General features: G+C 43.1%; 1 long non-coding RNA gene across 1 annotated transcript; it reads left to right on the forward strand.

Moving 5' to 3' along the window:
- Positions 1–837: 837 nt before the first annotated feature.
- LOC128405179 (uncharacterized) lies at positions 838–8843 on the forward strand. Its single transcript, XR_008328241.1, has 3 exons — positions 838–967; positions 7569–7637; positions 8444–8843. It is a non-coding gene; the product is annotated as an uncharacterized LOC128405179 (long non-coding RNA).
- Positions 8844–16249: the final 7406 nt, after the last annotated feature.

Raw genomic sequence — 16249 nt, forward strand, 5'->3', positions numbered from 1 at the left:
GTTGTCTATGAAGGCGCCAGGCGAACTTCCCCGGGGAGAGCATTCCACATATGGGTAGCCACTGCAGAGAAGGCCCGTTCTTGTGTTGCCACCCTCTGGACCTCTCAAGGAAGAGGCACATGAAGAAGGGCCTCAGAAGATGATCTCAGGGTCCAGACCAAATTCTCAAGGACTGCCTCTTTCCATATGAACCTACCCGGGTGGGTTCATATGGAAAGAGGCAGTCCTTGAGATATTGTGGTCCTGAACCGTTTAAGGCTTTATAGGTCAAAACCATCACTTTGAATTTGGCCCTATGTAGAGGCTAGCCTACTGTAGAAAGGTACAATTCACATTTTTTGCTTCATCCACAGCTGCCTCTGGTCCCGCTCCTAAAAGGTTGCCCAGAAGGGAGTGTGACCCTTCGACTGAGAAGGGCTAGGAAGCAGCTGTGTACAAAGACATCCATTGGCGCAATATACATTGGCCCATCTAGCAGAGCTGCACTTGCCAGCAGTGGCTGTCTACAGGTCCAGACAGGGGATATCCCAATCTTACCTGGAGATGCTGAACCTGGAGATGCTGACTTTCAGTCTGTAAACCAGATGCTCTACCAGTGATCTATGGCTGCATATATCCTCTTGATTTATCACCTTTTAAAAGTATTTTTATTTAAACAAACGTATCTTCAGAAACTATACTCATTATAGCATTCTCATATATAAAAGATCAAAGCCTGTTATATTTACAGCTCTCATCCTTTTCCTCCAAGCTGTTGTGGCTGTTTAAGGCCTACGACACCAGCTGCTTCCGCTACCAACCACTCTCCTTTACCATGGTATTCCTTATGCAATGCTAAGTGTTCTTGGACACGACGCAGAAGACAGAGATAGGTGGCAGCCTGGAAATGTACTGTAGGTCATGCTGGGCCCTGCATCATTTTTTCACTGGTTACCTGGTGGACACAGAAGCCTTTCTTCAAATTTTGGTAAGCTTTCATCTCCTGGTAGTAGAGGTCGCCTTGCACAGAATGGGAGCTTGCACAACAGGTACAGAGGGGTGAGCCCAGCACCACCATCTTGGCCATCACAGCAGTCTTCTGTCTGAAAAAAGATTCCCCACCCCCTGCTGCAGAAGAATCCAAGTTGTTCCCCCCTCACAACCACTTGGATCCAAACGTTTTCCCAATTATACACCATGATGTCAGAGACCAGGCTGAGGAGAGCTACTCCAATGAGGAATTTTGGGGGCCTCCCCCTCCCTCTGCTCCTGACCAGGATCCTGAAGCTGCCCAGGAGCAGTGGAGCAGTATAGATTTGGGGCAGTGGTTTGCAGAGGGACAGAGTTCGGAAGACAACAGCTGGGCAGAACTGAGTGGGGAACAGCTAGGAGAAGAAGAATAGGGAGAGAGAGAATTAACAGACTCCCTTTCACTGGAAAGTGTCCCAGCGCTCAGTCCAAGGTCAAGGAGAGCAGCTAAGGTAGCTACACAGAAGGCCAAATGGTTGCCAGATTAGGTTGCCAAACGAGGAATTGACGGGGGGTGACTCGGGGGGGAAGTGGGAGGAAACCTTAATAGGGAGCACCTTTCCTCCGAGATGGAGTCTTTGTTCTTTTGCTGTGAACATTAAAAATCTCTTTAACTGGTAAGGGACTATTTTCACTTTGTTTTGCTTATCCGCAGCAAAAGGGAGGGAGGAAGCCATTTCCCCGAAGCCTGACACATACACAGGCTGTGCTATTGGATCTCACACCCTCCAGTTCCTGGGATCAATATAAGACATTTTTTCTTGAAGTACACAAATGCCCGCCTTCCACCAGCTTCATTTATTTATATATACCTTGGTTCACAATAAAAAAATCTTTTTAAAAAGAACAAAACCCCCACAATTTTCAAAATGTAGGGATTAAAAATATACTAAACACAGCAGGATCACCAGGAGCACCTTAGAACAACAAACTCTGCCAATATGAAATGAGTAATTGAAACCCATTTTTCTTGGCCTCTGTGCTGTGAAGATGCAATAAGAAGTTTGTTCAAATGAAAGCATTGCATGCTAATTATTTTATTTTATTTTATTTTTATTACTCTTCTGCAATACACACATTTTACATTTGCCAAAAATGTGTGCAATATTTATTGCTTATTGCATAGAGTCAGAAGGGAGAACTATCCCAATTGATTGTATATATATTACCTCTGCTTTGGGTGCCAACTTCTTTTTTCAATCTCCTATCCTAGATCATATAGTTCTAAAAGAATGCCATTTCGGTGCCAGACCACCACTTAATTTTGTTCAAAATCCTCATAATCAAAAATTGCAATAAATCATTAAGGTTTATAATAACATTTTATTCTAAGAGTAGAGCCTGAGGGTGGGGGCAGCTACACAATGTAATTGTGTTAAGGATTATTGGGACAAGATGATTCCTCAGAAATTGCTGTGGCAGCATAAAGAGGCCCGTGATCATAAACCACACAGTTCACACATCAGCAAAGTTTAAGTACTAGCATCCAGAGTACACACTTTTCTCACAAATGGTCTAACCGGCACTTAGGCTGTATGAGAGAGGTATAAGAAATCACAGGCTAACCCAGATGGGGAGAAATTCAAATCTGTTCACATTTAAAGGCAAATCTACCTAATTTGCCCTTTTTGAAACAATCCGAGAACCGAAATACAGCAATCCTTAGAAATTCGCACTTTGCCGAATTTTGCAATGCACTGCTCTAGTCAAGTAATGTGTACAAGAAAGTGTACACATCAGATAAAAGTGCATCTATTAGTGCCAAGAAAATACAAAATACATTGTATTGGGGAAAATTGCTTTGCAAAAATGTGTGTGTGAGGGGAAATTACAAACAAATGTGTATGTTATGAAAAATCTGCACTAAAATTCTGCTCAATTTTCATGTGAAGAATGGAATTTAAGATTGGAAAAATGAGAAACTGTGAAAACAATGAAATTGAGATATTCAACCATTTCTGTCCTGCAGAAGCTGGAAAGTTTATTGAGATGGTCCATTTTGTTTGTTTATTGCCTCTTTGATGTGCTTCGAAATGCATGGCATGTAGTACACATTTATTAACAAATGACAAGGTCTCTTTTAAAGAAACCAGTCTCTTGGTCATTTTTAGCAGGGCCATATATCCTACTTTAGAGAGGCCAGTCCTCTAACTGAAGGAGTCTTCTGTTTGAAGGGTTGTTCAGTCCAAATATAGTTATAGAAATTATGAATTTGGGAGAATGAACCAATTGGCACCTAGACAGCTGAGTACACACAGAGGTCAATCTCTGTGTGGCTTTGAGTTCTAGGCTCCCAGGTCCTAATCCAGGATTTCATCTGTTACATGAAACGGGCTCAGGACAAATATCTGTTCCAACGAATTCTCATCATGTATGCTATAGATGTTGTGTGCCTTTGTAGGCCAACTTTCCATATTGAGAAGGTTTCACTTTGTTTAAGCCTGGCTGTTTATAATATCTAGGCCATTGGTTGAGACAAATTAATATTTTCAAGATTATTTTTTTCTTTTCAACCATAAAAGATTTCATCTAGTGCTCACCTGAGAGATCCTTTTAAAAAATAAATCTGGGGAAACTGATATAAAATCTCCCTCCCGCTTATCTTGCTGTTACAGACCTTGTTAAGTTCACGAGCAGATTTTTATTGTTGTTTTTCTAATCTGCTTTAATGGCACTCTTCCCACCTTCAATCTTCATTTTTTCTGATGTGGCAATCTCAGTAACTTCACAGAATTGCATCCGCTTATTTGTAAGGCACCTGGAGTGATCAAGGGATTGGAGCATATTTTCTTTGCTAAAGTAACTGCAAATGTTTGAGAAAAAAAGTCTTAAGTGAGTATATGACACTTAAAATCTATAAAATCATGAGGTCTATAAACAGAGTAAACGATTTTATCTCTCTTGTGCCACTAGTAAATCTCAATGATCAAGAAGTTTCATTAAAGATAATTGCATTGCAATGCATTTTACATTTCTTCTCCTCACTTTGACAATGGATGCAGGAGTTGAGGTGGTGTGATGCCACCACATGTTGTTGGACTACAACTCCCATCATCCCTACACAATACACATTGGGGCTCAGACAGACAGGAGTTGGAATCTAGCAACATCTAGAGGGCCACAGGTTCCTTACTTTGGCTTTGAATGTTGATTTACCTTCTTAATTTCTATACCAAATTCCATTTGGTTATCTCTGGGTTGGAGCGCTTGTGTCACAAACCAGCGCAGGCTATTTCAGAAGTTTTAGGCCTTACTTTACACTGTTAAGTAGAACTTGTGATTCTGTGAAAATTATTGGCAGTAGGTTCATGATTGAAAACAGAAAGTACTGCCTTTGACTAAGCAATAGAAGAAGAAGAAGAAGAGTTTGGATTTGATATCCCGCTTTATCACTACCTGAAGGAGTCTCAAAGCGGCTAGCATTCTCCTTTCCTTTCCTCCCCCACAACAAACACTCTGTGAGGTGAGTGAGGCTGAGAGACTTCAGAGAAGTGTGACTGGCCCAAGGTCACCCAGCAGCTGCATGTGGAGGAGCGGAGACGTGAACCCGGTTCCCCAGATTATGAGACTACCCCTCTTAACCACTACACCACACTGACTCTCAATAGAGAAGAAATCAAACAGCTTACCAACAGGTGCCTGAACACATAAGAGATGTGGCTGGCTAATGGAAAGGTCCCCAAAAAGAAGGTCTCTCTAGCTCCACAGAATACAAAGGCCTTCCAGATTTCTATTACATCTGTTCTGTTCACATTGCTTTTAAAAGAGTAGACAAACTCATGGAAGAGAGGCCAAGTGGTGGCTCTTAGCCATGCCAAATAAATGCAACCTCCAAATCCATAGACCAAGGGTGGGGACCCAGGGCCACCCCAATAACTCACACATCACACAGAATTTTTGTTTAAGGTTTTTGGCATAATTTTGGCCACAACTTTATTAAAATACAAAAATGTGAGTGGTTGCTTAGGCATTGGTTGTGACTATCTGCCCCCCCCCATGGGGGACAGACTGACATTCCGCACGATGCGAAAGTCAGAAAAGGGGAATACACTTGGAGGTAGAAACGGAGCAAGGAACCTGCCCTCAGCCCTCCCCAAATGCAACCAGGAGCTCATTGCTATGGCCCGAGCCCCCTTGATAGAGTGGACAAGCAATACTTAGCCCCTGATTCCTTTAACGGAATCCCTTGCAGCAGCAGCATTAGAGGGGCAGGCACAGCCAATCCATGCCCCTCAACCAACCAAACATAAACCAATGCCTAACCGCAACCTTACAAGTTGTGACGATTTGCTACGCAATAGGCAAAAACTAAATGGCCCCAGCCAATCACCCAGATGGACAAAATTCCTACCAGGCCCCTGCCTCAAGAGCAGACGACCCCATGACAGGCATAGCAAGGTCAAAGCGAACAACCCTAATTTTAGGGAGGGAGGGACGGGCAATCCGATGCACGGGCGAAAAGAGGAAGCCCTAGCCTCGTGCAAGGAGTTTTAGCATTTCTGGCAGTCAATCAACAAATGGCAACATTAACTTCTTCCCAACAACAAGGGAAGCCCCAATCGCATCAGTGGCTAACGATTAATTAGCCCGCCCCCAACTTCAGAGTATCCTGGCGGCCCCCACCGCAACACGTGCTCTCCATGAAGGAGAACACACTATATCCAAATGACATGCAGAGTGCCATAGGTGCCCCATCCCTGCCATAAGAAGTATAACTCTGAGTACAAAAGGTCCGAGGATATGAAACAGGGCAGCTCTCTGTTTCATCTAGCTTCACTTCTGAACTTTGTGGGGCATCTGGTTGGCCACTCAGGTACCATGTGAGGTCAGATGGACCCTTGGTCTGATCTAGTCTAGGCAGTTCTTTATGTTCTTAGCGCAGCCACACTGGCTCGGTTTGATACACTTCATATTTCTTTGTCCCTTGTCCTACAGTGTAGAGAGCTATAATCAACATTGTCTATGGGTGCTGTCTGGATTTCAAGAATTCCTAAGGTGTTTAGAGGCCTCTGCTTCAGTAATGTACAGAATCTTGATGGGGGAAACGGCGGCAGTAACCATCTGCATTCATGTATAATCGCTCTGTCAGATAATATCGGTAAAGGCTGCACTCATGGCACTTCAAAGACAGTATTAAGTATTTATTGGCATTGTCATTGGCAGCATCAATCTTTGATGATGTCTCATACTCATAAAATTCCATTTAAAGCTGAGGCGCACAGTAGCTCAGTGCAGGTCTCCATTAAAAATGCAATTCCAGTACTTTGCATTTTTTTAAAAAAGCCTACTTCTGTGGTGTATGGTCTGGATTGATTTAAGCTGTTGCGAATCAGGAGGACCTGTTTGGATTCCAAGACAGATTGTCAGCTTGATCCTAAATACACTGATAGTAAATGCCATTAATTTTGGTTGTCCTTTCCATTACATATTTATTTATTTATTTATTTATTACATTTAAACCCCACCTTTCCTGAAGGAGCTCATGGTTCTCCATCTCCCCCACTTTATGCTCACAATAACCCTGTGAGGTAGGTTAAGCTAAGAGATAGTGACTGGCCCAAGGTCATCCAATGAGCTTCATGGCTGAGTAAGGACTAGAACTATGTTCTCCCACATCTTAATTCAACTCTCTAACCACTACACCACACTGTTCATATGGAACAGCCTGATGTAGTGAGGGAGCTCTGTAGCTGCAATGCTAATAATAATAATAATAATAATAATAATAATAATAATAATTTATTATTTAAACCCCACGCATCTGACTGGGTTTCCACAGCCTCTCTAGGCAGCTCCCAACAGAATATTAAAAACACAATAAAACATCAAACATTAAAAACTTCCCTAAACAGGGCTGCCTTCAGATGTCTTCTAAAAGTCAGATAGTTGTTCATTTCCTTGAACTCTGATGGGAGGGCATTCCACAGGGCGGGCGCCAATACAGAGAAGGCCCTCTGTCTGGTTCCCTGTAACCTCACTTCTCGCAGTGAGGGTACCGCCAGAAGGCCTTCAGTGCTGGACCTCAGTGTCTGGGCTGAACGATGGGGGTGGACATGCTCCTTCAAGTATACTGCTATGAACATTTATCCAGGAATAAGCCCCATTTTGTCCTTACTATTTACTGTTCATTGGATGACTTGCCCACCCTTCCCCATAAAATTTCAGGGCAGGTCTTAACAATATGGAAATACAATATTCAGAAGTTGGCGTGAGTAGGATTGCCCAGTGTTGTGCAAATGTATGCAGCCAATGCATGTGTAGCCAGCCAATGCAGACCTGGATGCAAAATCTTTATCGCAATATTTATCCAGGTACCATTGAATCAGCTTGATGCACACCAGGATATATATTCCATGTTGGAGCCACCAACAGGGAATTTACACGTCTAGCCATGCTGTATCCAACCCACAGCTGAAAATGAGTCATTTGGGTAATCCAGCATGGTTGGTGTTGACTAGAATGAGTTTGGTCCCTCTGAGATTCCATGAAGGGAGGAAGTCTGTGACTGAGTTGCATCTCTGTCACAGAACCCTTATAATGCTATTTCTGTTGTTACGCAGGGACAGGAGACAAGACACAAAACAGCAATATCAAAATAATTTGATTGATCAGTGAGGAGCTAGCTCTTGGTGAGTATTGCCACCAATATGTCCTTCAAAGATTAGTTTTGAATTAGAAAAAACTTCTGAGGAATTTCAAGAACAGCCAACAGAGATTCCCTTTGAAGCAAAGCGTCTCAAAGAGGCATGCTTCATTCTCTCACCTCTCCCTACTCTAACATATCTCCAGGGAAACCCTGTGAGATGCATTAGTTTGAGAGAAGGTGACTGGTTCATGATAACCCAGTGAGCTTTATGGGAAAGTAGAGATCTGACCCTGGGTATCCTCAACCTGAGTCCAAAACCCTAACCACTACACCACGCTGCCTGTCTTATCAAAAGAGTTTTGATAAAATTAGTAGGAGTTATTAGGCATGATGTCACCAGCCAGGTGATGGTGTGAGAGAGACTAGTAACCAAACCTCATTTGTTTGCTGCTAGTATTCCAAGGGCCAAGATCAGGAATAAGATAGCAAGCTGGAACTTCCTTTTACATATTCCTGGCATCCATTAAAAATAGCTCCACATTCTACTAGAAGAAAAGGATTGGATTTTCCCCACCCACCCACTTTGCAATGATTTTTTAAAAAAAAGAAAAAGAGGGGGAGAGAAAATAAACAGGTTGGCATCTAGTTGTATTTTATGTTGATACGTAATTGCATATTCATTAGGAAGATGATTTTCTTGTTGATGTTTTCTTAAGTATTGATTTTGGTATTTGATTAAGGCAGTTAATCTTAAAATTACCATGCTTGCTCTTATCCCATAAATGCAGTTACATCACAGTTAATCTGAGAATTTAGATGGAAATTTTCTCTCTCTTTCTACCTTTTTAGGAGGCAGTATATTCTCTTCTTGACATCTATGAAAATGGACCGGACTGGTTGAAATTCTCCTTAGAAATTAACATAGGGTGCCCAATGCCATGGTCTTAAAAATGACAGTAACTGCTGGTAGCAGAGAAGAATTATTATAGCACAGTAATTAGAAATGTTACCAATGATCCAGAGTCCCACAGATCGAATCTCAGCTCAGCCATGAACCTCCAAACCGGCCTTAGACTAGTGATGGAAAGTTGTTTTTGAAATCCAGTAGCCCCAGCCAACATGTTCTGTGGCTGGGAAAAATAAGAGTTATAGTCCAACATTATCTGGCATTCGCACCCAGGGCCGGTCCTATCATTAGGCAAAAGCTAGGCAGCTGCCTAGGGCACAGACCTCAGAAGAGTGCAATACTGACCTTTTTTATAGAGATTCACAAGATTATTCAAAATGATTTGATGTCCTAAAACATTTTGTTTTGTATTTGAGAAAAATAATCAAATATTGTTGCATTACTTTTCCTCTCAATGTAATATAAATTTAGCAGTTTCAAGTGTTGTGCTTTTCATTTTTTTCTACAATGAATGGGGTTTTGTTGGCACAACCCTACAAAATACTATTTTAATATGTATCTCAATATGAATTTCTACATCGATTTTCAATAATGCAATAATGGAATGGAATTGACTTAAGGATAAACACATGTGGAATTAGCATGGATCATAAAGGGACTGATGCATCTATCCCTTTGGTTACAAAAAGATCAAACAGGCCCCAGAACTGGGCGAAAGGAGAGGTAAGGCAGTCAGATGAAATGCTAACCCTAAGTAAAACCTAGGTGGAACACATTAAGAGAGAATGGTATCAAATTAATGTTGGTACATATGAAGAAAGCACCTGATGGCTGGAGCTCACATTGTTGTTTTTGTTGTTTGCAATGATACATAAAAATACAAGGAAAGGAAAGGAGGTTTCAAGATTAGAACCGCTCCAGTTTGTTGGTTTTTATAGGCAAGCTGTGTAGGTTGTTATCTTCAGATCTTAGATTACTCTCTCTTCTCAATTGTATGCTTGGTGCTTGTTTCCTCTCCTCCTGCTGTTGACCTAATGCATTGTGGCAATGTTGGATTTCATACCCTTTAAAGTTTCTCTCTTCCCCCTCCCTTCCAAGTGAGCTTCGCTTTGATATAAAGTGAACTGGGCGATTTCCCCCACAGATGCACTGAGGATTCTCTTCTCCAGAAGATGCTGTAAAGACTTGAGCTTGAAGACAATTAAACATAATAACCATGTAAGCCTGAAGCGCGAACACTTCCCTTGAATAAGTCAAAAGCTGTCTTGATGTTTCATTTATACCCATCGGTAAAAGAGGCACTGCAGGAATGATGAAACCTAGGAGTTGATTGGAATAAGAAATATACAAACTGGATTTTTAAAAATCCATTGTTAAGTGAGAAGTGAAGAACAGCGGTAGAGGTAAAATCCTCTAACAGTCAGGTTTGGATATTTCAAATAGGCTATATTGTTGCCTATCCTGTATTATACAGGACAGGTGACAACCCTAGTTTTGTGCTTCTCTCTGCATCTTGAGCTGAGTCGCTGTCTTCTTCTTCTTTGGTGATCACTTGTAGCCGAGTAAGATTGTCTTTCATAAACACAGTTTTAATGATAAGTCTGTAAGTGACTGTGGAGGCCAATTCTGGACCCACACATCCTTCCACAGTGGGGACATTGGTTCCCGGGCGGACGTTGATCACAGTGTGGATTTGCCAGGTGTGCCTTCCTCTTAGCACATTTCTCCCTTGCGTTCTGAGTTCGAGTGCCTTCAAAGTCCATGACACCTTTGGTAAAGGCTGTTCTCCAACTGGAGCACTCACAGGCCAATTTTTCTCAGTTGTCGGTGTTTATACTATATTTTTTTTAGATTTGCCTTGAGACAGTCTTTAAACCTCTTTTGTTGACCACCAGCATTATGCTTTCCATTTTTAAGTTCGGAATAGAGTAGTTGCTTTGGAAGACGATAATCAGGCACCCACACAACATGACCAGTCCCATGAAGTTGATGTTAAAGAATCATTGCTTCAACACTGGTGATCTTGACTTGAGTAACAGCTAGGGATAGGACTGGTTTCATCAATGTTGTGTTTGGTCTAGGAAAAGCCTGACATATGGCAAGTGGGACAATTTTTAAAAATATATATATATTTAAAAACGATTTTAAAAAAATATGTAAAAATTCAAAAAAGGCCCCAAACAGCCTCAACCAATGTCATGTATCTCAAAACAATAGCAGCACATGATTCAAATGGTTGCAGTGGCTTTCTTTTCTCTGGTGTGCAGAAGCGGCCTTGGCGAGGCGAGAGTTACTGCTCTCCCTCATCAACCCTTCAGTGTCTGCTAAGGAGAGGTTTCCAAGCGGACCTTGTGGCCAGCAGCAAAGGCTGGGAGTACCCTAAAGGAGGGCTGGGGGCACCTTTCCAGCAGCCGCCACCTCCCCTTGCAGCTCTAGGGTGCAAATCACCGGCGCCCCACCAACAACAACATAGAACTTGGTTATATTTTCTGAGAATCCTCTGGAAAAACAATCTCTCAAAGGAACTGTTGATGGCATTTTACCATTGTACTGTGGAGAGTGTATTAACTTATGGTCTCTGTGTGTGGTTTGGGAGCTGCATGGTCAGGGAAAAAACAATGCTGTCCAGGGTTGTAAAGACTGTGGAGAGAATAATTGGGTGCACTCTTCCCACCTTGGATCAAATCTATGCTTCCAGCTGCAGAGATAGCGCAGGATAGTGTGCACTCCAGAAATGATCTCTTTCAGCTTCTGCCTTCTGGAAGAAGGTACAGGGTTATAAAGACTAGGACTAGCCACCTGAGAAACTGTTTCTACCCAAATGTGATTTTGGTTTTAAATACAGTGCAGTGTAAAGAGTCTCTATGGGAGTATATTGTATTTAAAAATAGGGTATCACAGTTTTTAGGGGGCTAACCAGGTTGAGATAGCAGGCTTGTTGGGTTTTGAATGTTTTATGTAGATTTTTCAATTTTGTTGTTCTGTATGGGACAATGACAATAAAGATTATCGTATCGTATTGTAACTCCTTGCACGTTGCTATAGAGAGAGGTGTGTTTGTGTGTAGCGGGGGGCAGCAAACCGCTCCACTAACTGTGCTTCTTCAGGCCAAGCCTCCCCCTCTGCTAACAGGCTGTGGGTGGGTGTGAGTGTGCAAGGAACTGGTGTGGAGGAGAAGCATCACAGGCTCTCATTGGATGTGTGCACAGCCAGCCAGACTGTTCACCCTCCCAACACTGCCCGATCTTCTCTGCACTGGAAGCCTGAGGCTCCATCTCCCTTGGCATCCAGCACCATACAGAATTTGACCTATTCTTTAGAATGTCTGCAGCTGAACCCCATGATGCTTACTGTCACTCACCCGGTGTGAGCAATAGGTGTTCATATCTGGTGGGCGTGAGTAGATGTGAGTCAGTCTCAGCATGAACCCTCCGGCTTCTAAGCATACAAAATAAAGAGAAATGATTGCTAAAGGAGGAGGTTGCATGCCTATTGATTCCCTCAAGGCCAAAATGTGTTGCTTGTAAACAGCATTTTAGAGGTAAAATGGAATTCAAGCTTGGATTTTCAGTCTGGTTGACAGCGTGCGGAGCTCTGATAATGACGATGACTATGCAGTCTGAGTGCAAGCCTGAAGTTGGGATTGCTTCAAGGCTTGTGCAGTAATGAAAAATTAAATTAGATGGTGGTGGTGGTGCTGATTTTCTGTGTTTCCATCAAAATGCAGAGTTTTTCTTTAAGTGTTATAAACAAAGTGTGTAGCTGACACTTCTAATACAGTGGTACCTCGGGTTACATACGCTTCTGTTTACAGACGCTTCAGGTTACAGACTCCGCTAACCCAGAAATAGTACCTCGGGTTAAGAACTTTGCTTCAGGATGAGAACAGAAATTGTGCTCCGGCGGCGCGGCAGCAGCAGGAGGCCCCATTAGCTAAAGTGGTGCTTCAGGTTAAGAACAATTTCAAGTTAAGAACAGACCTCCAGAACGAATTAAGTACTTAACCCGAGGTACTACTGTATGTAATGGTCAACGACAAGCTGCATTTCAGCAGCATTGCTGGAAAACACATTGTTATTGTTGTTGTTGCTGCTGTTGCATTTATATCCCACATTCTTCTGCAAGGAACTCAAGGTGGCATTCAAAGTTCTCCCCTCCTCATTTCGTCCCCACAACAACCTTGTGAGGTAAGTTAGGCTGAGAGGCATTGACTGGCCCAAGATCATCAGGTGGGCTCCATGGGCAAGTGGGGATTTGAACGCTGGTCTCTCAGGTCCTAATCCAACACTCTAACCACTGACTTCTCAAGTTTTTACTGTTTTGCAACTGCTTTGAACCTAAAGCTCTAGGGCTGCATTCATGTCTGGGCAGAAGGCCCATTGGTCATAGTGGAGCTTTGTTCTGAGTAGACATGCATAGGTGTGCACAGCAAGCTGCTACGCATGATGGCTATGCTCTGTCTCCTTAGTTAGATGAAGCAATTCTTCTGAATACCAGTTGCTGGAAGTGTCAGGAGTGGAAAATGCTCTTGCCAGTTTCCCACAGGCATCTGTTGGGCCACTGTCAGAACAGGATGCTGGACTAGATGAATTCAGTGGGACTTATTTCTGCATAGACATGGTTAGGATTGTGCAGAAAGTCTGGATCCAAACCCTACAATTTGTGGTACAATAGAAGAAGACTGCATTTGCTAGGGTCTTTTCTGCCAGGGCTGGTTCAGCTGTGGTTCAGCCCCAAAACTCAAGAGATGAGCAGAAATGTTGAGTTTTCATTCAGAGAGACAAAACATGGCAGAGAACTCCACGGGCAGGACTAGCCCAGTGAAGCATTTGTCAGAACTGAGGATCTGAGGATCTGAGCCTCCCACTTTCTTCTGAGGCTCCTCCCCAGCCAGTTGCCTTCCCAACAGTTGCAATCTCCTTCAACGAGAGGCTCTCTGTGCCTTTTGTTTTGCTACCTGTAACACCCTCCTCATTCTTGGAGACAAGGGAGAAGGGGAGAGGAGAACAGTGGAACTAGTGGATTGCTGGGGATCTGTTGCTCCCTCAGCCTCTTCCTCCTCTTCAGATTCCTCACTCTCACTTAAAGCTATTACTTGCTCAGCTTCCAACACATCTACCTGTCATGATGCTGTTAGCACAGGCATAGGCAAATCAGCCCTCCAGATGTTTTGGGACTACAACTCCCATCATCCCTAGCTAACAGGACCAGTGGTCAGGGATGATGGGAATTGTAGTCTCAAAACATCCGGAGGGCCGAGTTTGCCTATGCGTGTGTTGGCAGCTCCCAGCTGGTTGCCCAGGAAAGTATAAAGACAAGGGAAAGTTTCTTACTGTCCTTTTTTATTTCAATTTTTATAGAGAGGCTATAGAACCCAGCCTCTTGGATAATGGCATTGTCCTGAGTGAATCTCCACACCTTATCTTTCCCACTTCCTCATTTGTCACTTCTACGGGTGCTGCTACATGCCTCTGTCTTTGAGCTCTTTGCTCTCCTACTTTTAAGGCTCGCCAGGTTCTGGGAGATGGTGGATCTGGAATGCTTTCTAGTGACACCATGTCAGCCAGCTGCTGCTCCAATTCTGGCTGCTCCTTCTCTCCCATTATTTCCCAACTTTCCCCCTCATCTGCCTCTGAGCTCCTCCCGCCCTCAAACCCCTTCTGTAAATCTATACTGTCTTCCTCTTCCTCCTCCCTGGGAGGGTCACAATGGGGAGGCGGTCTCCACCATTCCTCTTCTGCCCAGTCCCTGACACTACCCCACCCTTCTTCCTCTGATTTGTCTTCTTGATCCCACCACCATTCTCCTGGTTTGGAGCCTTCCTCTTCTGATGCTTGCCCTGGGGGCTTCCCCAGCTGTAGCCTCCCACCATTCCTCCTCATCTAGCCAATCTCAGACATTTTCCTATAACAGCATTGTGGCAGCACTGCTGAGATTTAATCAGAAGGTGTTCTACTTTATGCCATGTGATGTATGGAAGTGAGAGCTGGACCATAAAGAAGGCTGATCGCCGAAGAATTGATGCTTTTGAATTATGGTGCTGGAGGAGACTCTTGAGAATCCCATGGACTGCAAGAAGATCAAACCTCTCCATTCTGAAGGAAATCAGCCCTGAGTGCTCACTGGAAGGACAGATTGTGAAGCTGAGGCTCCAGTACTTTGGCCACCTCATGAGAAGAGAAGACTCCCTGGAGAAGACCCTAATGTTGGGAGGGCACAAGGAGAAGGGGGCGACAGAGGACGAGATGGTTGGATAGTGTTTTCGAGGTTACCAGCATGAGTTTGACCAAACTGCGGGAGGCAGTGGAGGACAGAGGTGCCTGGCGTTCTCTGGTCCATGGGGTCACGAAGAGTCGGACACGACTAAACGGCTAAACAACAACAACAACAAAATATTTCATTTTTGTTGAAGAATAAACACTTGGGTGCACTTGCCATTGTATATGACTTTTGACTTTGACCTGGTACCTCCCTAGCATTTTGAAAGATTGCAGCCATTCACTGTTGTCCTTGAATTCACAAAGGAGCAAGTAAAACAAGGCACTTTGCATGTCTTCTTCGAATGTGGGAAGCTGAGAACACAGAGCTGAGTAATGAACATTAGATACCAGCCTTTGAGTGTTTGTTAAATGGATACCCCACTTTTCTTTTCTTTTGTTTTTTTTTCTTTTCTTTTCTTTTTAAAAAGAGAAATCTAAGTACTGGTCATCCATCCCAAGCTGTCTATAGCTATCTTGTAATGGCCCACAAATTTCAATTGGAGTTAATCTACAGAGGCTCACACAACCTCTGTCCTTTATGAAATTTTAAAGGGCTGCCTCTAATTGTAACAGCAGAAGAGTTATACTTTATTCATCATTTATATTATGTCTTACAGATGTGATGCTTTAGTGTACAGCTAATGGCAGCTTTACATGCTCGGTCGAGATGATTACTGCTAGCTTCCTCATTAATAGTAACTGTGACATTTGTTCAAGATGACCCCTGAGTAACTTAACACTCTCATCTCTGCTATGGTTTCCCAAGTGAAGAATAGTACTTTTGGGGGAGAGAGGAGTCAGAAAATATATTTGATGAAATCAGTCCTATCCCTAGCTGTTACTCAGCAGAAGGAAGCACAAAGCACAAAACTAGTCACTTGTCCTGTATAATACAGGATTGTCCCATATTTCAATGTAAAATGTTGTATCCTGTATTGGTACAGGTCTCTCTCTCTCTCTCTCTCTCTCTCTCTCTCTCTCTCTCTCTCAAAATGCATGTGTTTGAAAGGGTTGTGAAAGGTCATGTATTTAAGCTCTGGGTAGCCAACACATACAGATTTACAAATTCATGTGTATGTGTGTGCGGGTGTGACAAATTCCAGAGAAGCCATCCTGTTAGGCTGCAAGAGATTGTAATGGATTGCTTTGAAGTCACTTCAGCACCAGATGAAAATAAAATCACCCCCTACCCACCCCACCCTGCCTTGTATTTTGCCAGAACAAAGATGGCAACCCTACACAAAACCCACATACACATGGCTGCCTATCATGTGCAGTTTCTCCCTCAGCACACCAGTGCAAAGAGTGTTCAACTTAATAACTAATGAGAGCTTATACTCAGCACTGTATTATATGGTTCTTTCTCTGGCTCATTGCAACTACAGATAATTCAACTCATTGGTCCTTGGGGGATTTTGATTAAGGGTATTAATTTGTGGCTCACATATATTAGTTATATGCAGCTGCTTGTTTCTTTAATGCTGCCTT

This window comes from Podarcis raffonei, chromosome 17 (assembly GCF_027172205.1).
Source record: "Podarcis raffonei isolate rPodRaf1 chromosome 17, rPodRaf1.pri, whole genome shotgun sequence".
Classification (NCBI taxonomy): Eukaryota; Metazoa; Chordata; class Lepidosauria; order Squamata; family Lacertidae; genus Podarcis; species Podarcis raffonei.